Here is a 12295-nt window from a genome sequence, read left to right on the forward strand (position 1 = left end):
TGCCAGGCCTCGTGCGTGTGTAACAAAGTTTGTAGACATAAAGCCATCTGGTTTTCAGCATACCTTGCACGTGGGGAGATAGTGATGTCTTTGTGCTATAGCACTGCAGTGCACAAATGTCAGCTTGTTCTGCAATTACACATGGGATCATAATATTTTCAGTTTGTCATTTCTTTAAGTACTTGAAAGAACTGGCTCAAGGCATTTCTTTATTCCCAGCTAGTCATGGATACACGCTCCATGTGTCAAGATGTAGCAGGATTGAAGGGAGACAGAAGCTTTAGGTTGCCAGTTCAAAACTGACTCACAGTGGGAATGAGCCATGGGCCAGAGCAGTAAAGGCAGCCTGATGCCCTGTTTTACAGTGGCGCTAGCATTTAGAATTTTTTTAATTTGAAATGGTTATTTATCTAGGCAAATTATTTCTTTTCTCTTTTAGTACCCCCATAAAACAATGGGACTATGTTTGTGCTTGAGTGTTTTGTTGGACTGAGGCTAAGTAGGGTGACTTGCACAAAAAGTGATATGTGTAATGATTAGACAGGTTTAGTGTTTTCTGGTTACTCACTTTAAAAACAAACAAGAGTGTTAAAGCAGTCTTGCAATGTTGTTACAGAACTTTACAGATCTGGGCAGCAAAGCAACTCACCTGTCTTTTACAATGAACAACAGCAGAGATTTAAAATTAAGAAAAAAAACCACCAAGGTTTCTATCTGTATTGACGATAGTTTGATCACACTGGGTGATCAGGGCTGAGAATGCTAACATCATCTTTACCCTGAGAAATAATAGAATCATCAAGGGGTGGAGGGAGTCACTGGACTACTACAGGAAGCCACTGGGAAAGTTCTAAATTTGTAAAAAAAATCAATTATACCAGCTCATTAGCTCAGTAAAAATGTGCTTATTGTGAGGGGGAGGAGAGGAAAAATCACTAAATCTAGCACCTTGTTATTCCTCTTGGGTATGTGCTAAGCCACAGCTGCCTAGCTTTCTGCCAAAAAGTGTTTATTGCTGAAGTAATAAAGCTATAGAAGACCAGAGCAAACAGTACTGTATTTGATGCTTGTGCCAGGATAACTAAAACCAGCTACATTCTGATTAGAGAGGCTTCATTGTCAATTATGGCTGATGACATTGTACATCTCTCCCACTTTCTCCAGACATGCACACGCAGGCATGTGCACGCACAAACCAGAAATAAATTAAGGTTCCAAAGTTAAGCACTCAGAAGTTTGGAAATGCTAGAATTAAGGTTTCCTGCACCCATATTATTATTGACGGTGCTAGTAGAGAAACCCAGAGTTTAGCTAGTCTGAAACAATGCATGGTAAAAATAAGCAGTCCTGTAGTACCTTAGAGTAACAAATTTATTAGGTAATCAGCTTTGGTGGGTAAGAGCTACTTTTGTTGAGCAGATAATAAGAATACTTCTTCTACTGGTCCTATTAATGACTGGTGACCTCCCCCCATTTTTTAGCTTCATTTCTTCTTCCTGCATTACCCCCACCCCGCACAACCCCACACCGCGTAAACCCTTGTTTTTATTATCAGCTCCAAATCTGAAGAAGAGGATCTTACCTATGAAACCTAATACATAAATTGGTTAGGCTTTAAGGTGCTACAGCAGTAGTGTCTAAGAGAAATTTAATGGATTGCCACAGCCCCCCAGCCAGGCACCACCTCCCCCACCCAAGCCAGGCACCCCACCCCAGATTATTCACTGGAGCCACACCCCAGGCTGAGCTGCCCCACGCAAGCCACTGTGGCTGGCGTCCACCCAGGATGGAGGAGCCAACTCCACCACGTGCTTGTCCCACCATGTGGTGGGGCACATGCATGGAGCCGCCAGCAGGGTGCCCCATGTGTGCAGCTCTCCTGAGCCACATTTTGCCACGCCCCATTGCCCTGTTAGCCACATGTGGTGGATGGGTAGCGTACTGGACACCACGGTGCTACAGGATGGCTTGTTCTTTGTGAAGCTACATACTAGCATGGCTCCCCCTCTGAGACTTTGCCAGGGGAAGTCCATTTTCAATTACTCGTTGCTCTGCCAAATGGGAACCATTGGGCTGAAAATGTGCCCTGCCAGGTGTCTGCCTCAGATTGAATTTTTTTAAAAGTTTCAACTAAAATGCTGCTGCCATTTCTAAGAAAGAGATGCAGGAAAATCCATTGTTTGCCCCCTTTTTAATGTTGTACATGGTTTTACCTGGCATTTCTACCTTTTAAGAGCTTCTCTGAAGCCTTAACTTTGATTTAACTTTTTTTTTAAAAGCTGGTACACGTACACACAGCACAAAAGATAAACAGTACTGTATTCAGCTAGTGGGAGGACCTGATAGTTAAAAACAACCCTATGTCAACTTAGAAACTGAGCAAATTTAATATGGTGCATCATTTGCCCAAATTCCACCTGTTGTCCTACCATTTGTGGGCCCTTTCAAGTCAATGGTTGGATTCCAGATGAAAAACACTAAAACAACAAGATAGCAGTTACACAGTCAGTTTTCAGAGTAGAACCTCACTCTAAGGCTTCAGAACACATTTTATATTGGTGGGGGGATAAACAGAACAAGCAGCAGTGACCCAGAGATCCACAGTATCAGGCTTCTTTATATAAGTTTAGTTCTTGCTTCCAGGGGAGGGAATTTCTAAGAAAGTTGAAGCAATAGCTTAATCATTCCTCTTGTTGCACAGCAATGACTCTAGGAGGGTCTTTTATTGCTTTAGCTTTCCATAGCAAAACTACTTCGAGCACACCCAGTGCTAAGCAAATAAGCTCATTTACCACGTTGGAAAAATTATGAGGAGTGAAGAAATTCATCCAAACAACTCAAGATGGTTGGTTTGATATTGAACTCTAATTTCCTGTGCAGCGACAACAGTGGCTAAACAATAACTCATCCATAGCATGACTATGGGCAATACACTTTACCTTCTTCAGGCTGATTCAAAGCTCCCTGACATCGCTGTGAGTTTTTCCATTGACTTCAGCTGTTAGGGCAAATGGAAACAGCTCTCCAGATTGCCTGTAAACTCCATAGTGCTTTTCTCAGCTGGCTGCTTACTTTGTCCCAGGCCTGCCCCAGTGGTGGGAGGAGACAGAAGACAAAGGGGCAATTGTTCAGAGACCCAGCACTGCTGTGGTTGCATCTGGAGCCATGGGCCTTTTAAAAGCAATATGGCAGTGCTGAATAGCATGCCCCGGACCCCTGCACCACACATTCCAGGCAGCTCTGAGGCCCTGTGGTAGAAGGCAGTGGAGCAGTCTAGGAGATGCTGAGAGCTGGCTGACTCCACCCCTACCCATTCCACCTGAGACCCCACCCCCCATCTGGAGGCATGGCTCCAACCCCCCTGACCCCCACTGCTTGCTGGCCTGGCAATCCTGTCACCCCCCCCCCCCCACTTAAATGGGATGCTATAGTCCTCTGACCTCCCTGTCTTAAATCGGCAGGTAGCCTTGTTGTGTGACATTACGTTCTAGCACTGGGTCCCAGAGGAAGTTATCACCAGGTAGCGGCCATGTGATTACATCCCAGTATGGCAAGGGAATGTCATGGACCTATTCAGAAAGAAAACCCTTTAAACCACTGAAGACGGGGGGGAGGCTCTTCATAGTGCAGCTCACGTGACACTATAAGGACTATTGAAGGTTCTAACAAGCTGCCATACTGGTCAGGCACATCCTCCACTGGATGGAGGGTAGGGAGGGGGCTGCCTGAGGAGGCATGCAAGGGCTTACAAGCACCCTCCATGCACCTTGATGTCAGGAGAGGCGGGGTCAAAATGTGCCTGTATGTGGGAGCCCAGTCCCCAGTGCCTCCTGTCCACTTCATGGCACAGACCCTTGAGCTCACCCTCTTGGTGATGTGCAAAGAATAGGCCACACCAAAGAACAATCCTCAGCCTGCCTTGAGCACAGTGGATGTAACAGTGCCTGGCCTTTACTTGGATGCATGTGATGGGATGAAAGCTTCCTGCATTATCTTGCCTTCATTTGGGCAAAGGCCAAAGGCAATCTAACCCCCACACCCCACTCGCTCACCCACGCTTTTTTCACCCAACTGCACCAAAGATCTCTCCTTTTCCACATATAAACGGTTAGGCAGGTAAGATTGTTCCCATTTTGTTATTATGTACATGAATGCAGCTATCCGAAACATGACAAGTACACATGATAAACTGCACTAAGGCTTTGTTTACACTATGAAATAAAGTTGGATTCATTAAAGGTGACACTGTCATGGTGGGCTTTAGAAAGTTGAAGTTGCGTGTCCACACCTCCCTACAAAATCAACTTAGTGTTCAACTGTTGCAGTAGTGCATTGTGGGAACCTATCCGACAGTTCCCTCAGCCCTGTAGCATTCTGGGTGTTTTGGCTGGTGCAGTATGTTAAAAAAAAAGCCCCGCAAGTGATTGTGGGATGCGTGATGTTATCTTCCCACACTTCATTGCCCTCATTCCCCTCTCACTGAAAACAGCCATTTTTCAGACGTCTCTTTCCCCACTGAGAGAAATTTGTTGAGTTGTCTGAATTACAGCCCTTTTAACCCAACGTGTCCTAGGAGCACCCAGCTAACTAAACCATGTCAACGGACTGCTCATCTAGTTTTCTCTTGGTTAAAAGGCAAACAGTGGAAGAATCTGGATCCATGTGACCAGGGAAAAAATTAATATTATTCACAGAGAAGGAAAATAGGGAATAGGGAAAGAAAGCCAAACAGGTGGTGGGCTTCAGGAGGTGAAGCACCCTTCAGGAATGTGCTCTGGGAACACACAGCTGACTGTACCATATCAACATGTGACTCAACTAGATTTTCCCCCAGTGAAAGAATACCTTTCATTTTAAGGCAGTATTTCAAGGAACTATCGATCCCACAAACTACAGTGCTGTTTATAATAATAGTGAATTAAAACCAGATCACATGCAGAAATGTAGGGAGGGAATCACAAGGTGAAGCACCCAAATGAGCAGTGGGAGCACCAACTGACTGTACAATGTACCCATGATGCCCAAACAAACTGGTTCCATGCAACTATGAAAAGAGCCGTGGGAGCACCCAGCTGACTGTGCCATTTCAACAGGTTGCTCAGCTACTTTTCCCCCAGTGAAAATGCAGCAAGCAGACTGTGACTCCCCCGAGTCATAAGCTTTGGGAAGGGAGTGTACTGGAGCAGGGCCCCAGGGCTGGCCCCCCCGCAACAAAACTCAGTTGGCTGGGGACAACTGAAGGACCAGTTGACATGGTGTAGTCAGCAGGTTTCTGAGGCAGGGAGGGCAGCCCAGAAAATAGGTGCTGTCGGGGAAACCAGCCCTACCCCAGCACATGTTGCCTCTCAGGGGCCAGCCAGTCCCCAGAAATATTTGCCACCAAGGGAGCCAGCCCCCCCCCGCCCCCCCACCAGTGCTTGGTGAGCCACTGGAAAATGTGAAGGGCAGAAGACGTCACCCCGCCCAGGCCAGGAAATGTTGTTGTGTGGAAGAATGGTCCACACTGCACAGCCGGCACATGGTGTGGTGGGACGGGTGCTAACCTGCCAGCCACATGGCGCCTTTGTGGGACAGAGGCTGCCATTTACAAATGTGAAGCACAGCAAAGAAGTTTCTCGACCTCTACTGCTAAAGCCTATGCAGGGAGAAATCTTTCATTCTGTGCAGGGCAGGACATGCTGCTGTCTGCAAGCACAACCTCACAGCCTAAACGTCACATGGGGTGGGGGCTGGCCCACCAGCCACATGCCTCCTTGTGGGGCGCTAACTACATGGTGCAGGAGGGGGCTAGACTACCAACCACATGGGGCCTGGGTGGGTGAGGGGGGCGGCTGTGTACAAATATGAAGCACAGAAAAGTTTCACAGCCTCTCCTGCTACATCCTGTGCAGGGAAGAAGCCTTCACCCCACGCAGGGTAGGACACGTCACTGTCTGATGTGCTGCTGCCTGGGCCCCGCAGCCAAGCTGTCATGTGGTGGGGTGGGGGCTAGCCTGCCAGCCAAAATGGCTCTCCTGATGGCTCCATGCTGGGGATTTCTTTCATGGCTAGATGCGATCACCACACTCATGATAAAGAAATGAATTCAAATTGCAGGGCTTCCTGTTTTCTACTCCCTGCACACCTGGAGCGCAGGGGAGGTGAAAGCAGACAGAGCATACACATTCTGAGCATTATGGGATGCTTCTAGAGGCCAATACAATTGATTTAAAGAAATGCTGTTGCCACACTAATTCAACCTTTTACGTTTGAACTTGGTGTTATGCCGCATTAGATGGTCGACCCAAGAACGTCCACTTTAGCGCTCCTTAAAAATCTACCTAACGGTATGCACAATGAAGATAGTCAAATTGAAAAAGCGAGCTAACTGCCTTGAAATTGACTTTATGCTTCAGGGTAGACATAGGCTAACGTATTGTTGGGATTCTGGCTTAAATGCCCAAACAAACAGGAAATATTAGTCCATTTGAAGTGGTATTTGCCAGCCTTCTTCTTCCATTCTCAACATATGCTTCAGCCACTAAAGTCTTTTTTGTAAATTATTTGTGAGGTTGTTTTGTCCAATAATGTGCCTAACTTTATAAATCCCCCTACTTCTATATGTTAGCCTCAATATTCTTCTCAGATGTTGGTGATGAAATGCATCCTGCTTTTGTATAGCTTTCTTGGTAGGTTGCCATGTCTCACTACACTACGTTGTGATGGTAATAACTATTGAAATAGTTTTTTGTAATATCCAGTGTTGACCTCTCCTCACTTTAACTTGAGACTGTTGCTCCTCATTCTGTCATCTGTCACCACTGAAAACTGCATCCTCTTTAGAGCCCCTCTGGCAGGTAGATGACAGCTGCTATCAAATCCCTTCTCACTCTTCTGTTATATAGACTAAATAAGACCAATCCCTAAGTCCCTCCTCATAAGTCATGTGCTCCAGCCCCCTAGTCATTGTCATTGCCTTCCACTGGACTCTCTCCAATTTGTTCACATCCTTTCTATACAGGTGGCGGGGGGTGGGGTGTCAGAACTGGACACTTACTCCAGATGTGGCCTCACCAGTGCCGAATAAAAGGGAATAATCTCTTCCCTAGAGCTGCTGACAATGCTCCTACTTATGCACCCAGTATGTTGCTAGACTTCTTGGCTACAAGGGCACACTTTTGACTCAGATCCAGCTTCTTATCAACTGTGCTCCCCAGGTCCCTTTCTACAGAACTGCTGCTTCATCAGGCAGTTCCCAGACTGTAGCAGTGCTTGGGATTCTCTGTCATAAGTGCAGGATGTTGCAGTTGTCCTTATTGACCCTGATCAGATAGCTTTTGGCATAATTTTCCATTTGTCTATGTCTCCCTGGACCTTATCCCTACCCTCCTGCATATCAATCTCTCCCCCGACTTTAGTGTCGTCCATAAATGTGCTGCAGGTGCAATACATCCCAACATCCAGGTTATTAATATAGATATTGAACAAAACTGGCCCCAGATTTGACCATTGGGGTACTCTGCTTGATACCTGCTGCCAACCAGACATGGAGCCACTTATCACTACCCATTCAGCCTGAGCCATCCAGCTTTCTATCCACTTTACAGTCCATTTATCCAATACATACTTCTTTAACTTGCTGACAAGGACACTGTGGGACACTGGATCAAAAGCTTTGCTAAAGTCAAAGTATATTACATCCACCTCCTCCCTCCAGCCACAGAGCCAACCTAGTCATAGAAAGCAATCAAGTTGGTCAGACATGAGTTGCCCATGGTGTAGCCACGTTGACTATTCCTCATCACTTCCAAGTACTTTAACATTGATTTCCTGAGGATTCCATCCATGATTTTTCTGGGGACTGAGGTAACGTTGACTGGCCTGCAGTTCCCCAGGTTCTCTTTCTTCCCTTTTTAAAAGATGGTTCCTACTTTAGCCTTTTTCAGTGTGGCCTGGACCTCCCCCAGTCGCAATGAGTTTGCAAAGAATGGCCATAGGCTCTGCGGTCACATCAGCCAACTCTAGCATTATCCTCGGATGCATTAGATCTGGCCTCAAAGATTTGTGTAGGTCCAGCTTTTCTAAACAGTTAGTAAACTGTTCTTTCTCCACTGAGGGCTGCCCTCCTCCTCCCCATTCTACGCTGCACAGTGCAGCACTCTGGGAGCTGATCTTTTCTGTGAAGACAGAGGCCAAAAGAGAATCTCAGTATTTCAGCTTTTTCCACTTCATCTGCCAGCTCCACTGTTCCTAACCACTTCTGAGATTCGAACAGTAGGGAATTTGGCATTTATTTACTGAAATATGCAACTGAACAGGTGAAAGCATGGAATTTCCACCTCCCATTTAACCCTTCTTGTTTGAAGAATAGTTTAGGTCAGATCTTGATTGCTTCCTCTAAAAGCTTTTTTAAAGTGGGTAATGTTAATCTCCTACATGCCAGCTATTTGATATCTAAAATATGACGATTTATTTACATTTATTAAAAACATAGTCCCTTTTCCTTAATATTTTTACGGAATTGCTATTGTTTGAACCTTCCCAAAAGAAAAGGAAATAATTTCCAAGTGGGAAAGTGACAAGGTTTCAAGCTTCCGGGATTAGTCACTTTTTGCAGACGCCAATATGCCAGACCACAGCTGCCATTTGCTTACTTCAGTGTTTGTATGTTGGCATTGTGACATCATCCACGTCAGCAGAGATCTGCTCATTCCAAGGGAACACAGTCCTGGATTTCAGTTACCCTGGGCTCTGTTCATTGTTCCCCTTTTCTGTAAAAGGGCCTCTTTTCTTACTCAGTTGCAGCTACAAGTCGTCACGGGACGCCCTGGCCAATGGCACACAACCCACGATGGTGTGATCACATCAAAATGGCTCTCTTTTAAAACGAAAAATAACTCTTATTAATAGGATAGGGTTTGGCGAGAGGGGAACTTACACAGTTGTTTTTAACAACATGTTAAAGCATACATGCAGCTATAGCAAATATCATGAGTCTCACAATATTTGGTGTTTTTTCTTTTTCGTGAAGCCCCAGCTCACAGAGGCAGGTCAGCACACGAGACTCAGCTTTCATTTGTAAAAGTGAGTTTCTAGCACTCACGGTTACGAAGAAGAGTTTGGAAATGAGATCCTAAAGAAACCTACAGAAGAAGGCAAATACAAAGAATGGATTTCATGATTTTTTTAAGCCAATCGTGACTTTTTGTTTATTTGAGATTTGACTCTTGGTGTTTTGAATGCTTAATATTGGCCATATCAGGCACGAAAAGTGTCACAGAGACAACCTTGTAATTGAGGTTCTCTGTTTCTCCACAGATCAGGTGCAGTGTGGGTAGCAGCACAGGGACATTCTCCCATCAGTGTGCTGCAGTCAGGGACTAGAGAGGGATCATATCTAACAATGAAAAGGCAAGTACTGTGCTTTATAACAATTGGTCTTGATCTATTATCAGTGACTAATGGTGGTGTTGGAGAGGTACAGAAGTGGAATTAATCATAAATTCATTTTCCATATGCCACTTACAGTAATCAGATGGAAGCTACTTTGAATCCCTGACCACTTGCTATGAACATGGGGGAAAAAAATCTAGATTTGAAAGGTTCTGTAGCTCAGAACCCTTATCCATGCAAACACCTGACATTTAATGCCATGCAGAATCTAGACCACTTTTGGAAGCAAACAGGAACATTTTTTATGGCTCCACATTTGACAAAACTCAAATTAATGAATTGTTCATGTAAACACCACACATTCAGTTCTTCCAGCCCCAAAGGCTAAGTCACTTACTTGGTCAAATTATACTCAAGAGTTGAGGTATATACCAGAGCTCACCAAAGACCAGGCCACCACCTGGGGAGGCGAGGCAAAGGGGGCAGTTGTTAAAGAACCAAGTGATTCAAAAGGGCCTGGGGCTCCCAGCTGATGTTGCCACCACCACAAGAGCCGAAGTGGCCAGAGCCCAGACCTTTTAAGTCACGGCCAGTATGAACACAGCACACTTCTGGCAGCTCTCAGCGCTGCTTGTGGGTGAAGGGGGACAGCACAGTCCTGCCCCTTCTGCCCAAGGCCACACCAATTTTAGGAGCATGGGGTCGTTTTCCCACACCTTGTCCAGGGGACTACCAAGCCCGTGGTCTCCCCTACCCACAAAGACAATACTGAAGCCAATTCCTCAATAAAACTAACTAAAGATGGATTAGCCAAGAAAAAGAAACGAGAGCTATTTAGAGGCTAAAGCAAATGAAATACGTTAGAGGCGAAACAGAGCTTGTAGCCCAAATGATGTCAGTGGCGTAATGTCTGCTAGTCTTCCATAAAGCCCAAAATGGTTTTGGAGATGTCTGCCCAATTGTTTCGGGTTCCCACTGATAGAATCCAAGCAGTACAAAGAGGAAAGACTCACTCCCAGGACTGCTTCTTCTAACTGAAAAGAGTCTGTCAAGTGTTTTTAGCACCGCATGGATGCGTAGACTTCCCAAGGTGGAACACACGATAAAGTTAACATTTCGCTTCCTATGTCTACACAAATAGGCCAGTTGCAATGATTTACATAACACAGTTGTCAGCCATTCATTACAATAGTGATGGGTAAGAGGAAACATTACAAGCGTCATTCATTAATATACATGAAGTTTGGCACACTAGGGGCTTGTCTACACTACCCCTTTCCTTCGAAGGAAGGATGGCAATTAGTGTGTTGGGAGTTTACTAATGAAGTGCTGCCATGCATAGGCAGCACTTCGTTAAGCAAATTCCACCCCCCCACCCCATGGCAACTCTGAAGTTTTAAACTTCAAAGTGCCGGCACGCGTCCAGCCATGGTGCACCCCCCGGTACTTCGAAGTGCTGGGGCAACTTCGAAGTCCCCTTACTCCTCAAAATTTTGCACTGTAGCACTTCATTAGTAAACTCCCACCACCCTAATTACTATCCTTCCTTTGAAGGAAGGGGTAGTGTAGACGAGCCCTAAGTACATTCTCATCTTTATAGTGAGAGATCAGTTAATGCAAAGAGAGAGATCACACTGATTTTAACATTTCTTCGGTATGCACACTGCTGTAATGCAGGCTGCTCTGCCAGCACCAGAGAGCCAATTGCCTGTCAGATACCATCATAATCAAATACCCAGCCAACCCAACTTTACTTTTAAATTAGGCCCAGTTGGTGTGTACATCAGACAGGCATATTAAACAGGAAGCCCCACAGAGTCACAATTGCAATTTTCGGAACATAAGCTGTATTTTAAAACACGCGGGGCCAGATCCTGTTCCCTCTTGGCACAGTTTCCTTCGCTGGAGGATGTGTTGGTAAGGTAAAGGTAGCCCAAATCCTGTCCTTGGTTTTTGTTCATGTTCATGTAAGACAAGTTATGTTCAGTTTGGTGAAAAGCAAACTCAAACCTACTGCAAGTGCCAAAACACACATAAAAGCCACGAGTTCACTGGCATCACTCTAAGCCTGAACCCATTTGTCAGTTAGATGTTTATATCACTCATGAATTAAGTTGCATCATACAATGTGGCTGGTGCACAATTCTTTAAAAAAAATGCACACAAAACCCAAAACCAAAACAAAATCAACACAGCACTCATTATACTCAATTCAGTGAAGCATAAAATGATACAGTAGCTGTTCATTTGGGGATATATCACGAGTCATCCACCAGAAGAGCACAGAAGACTAATTGTATCACCTTACGACTCATGGTGATGGCCACTGATTGCAGTCTTTGAGTGCCATCAGATACTATTTTTAATGTATCAACAGGAAACAAAACAACAAATAGCGCAGAAATGCAGAGTTAATCGGAAAAGAGGTCTTCAACTAATTTAGGTACAATGACAGATGTTAAGATAAAGCCCTTCTCTGTCTATCCATTGCACAGTGCATTTCCTGCTTAACCACATTGATTTGTGTTTGTTAGCTGAGACAACAGGAACATTTATGCTGGGCAGTTTGTTATGTCTGATTTTTTTTTCCCAATATTTACTAACGAGCTATGGGGAAAAAATGGGTCTGCAATTTTAGAGCCAGTCTGGTCATGATAGAAATCAACAGAGAACTATGTAAGGTAAAAAGAAACTCTGACACCAATTCACAATCTACTGCAGCCTTAATTTAAAAAAAACCCAACCACTAACCAAACCCCTTTCCCCCATCATCAGCCTGGAAATTCTGGTATTTGTACATGTAAGATCTACAGCTACTGCAACAGTTTAGTTTGGTCCTGATTCGCCACTCAGAGTGAGAAAGGGGCTCAGAATCTGGCCCCAGTTTCATTGTTGTCCCTATATAAGCAACTGAGTGAGTTTC

Source organism: Carettochelys insculpta, chromosome 3 (assembly GCF_033958435.1).
Source record: "Carettochelys insculpta isolate YL-2023 chromosome 3, ASM3395843v1, whole genome shotgun sequence".
NCBI lineage: Eukaryota > Metazoa > Chordata > Testudines > Carettochelyidae > Carettochelys > Carettochelys insculpta.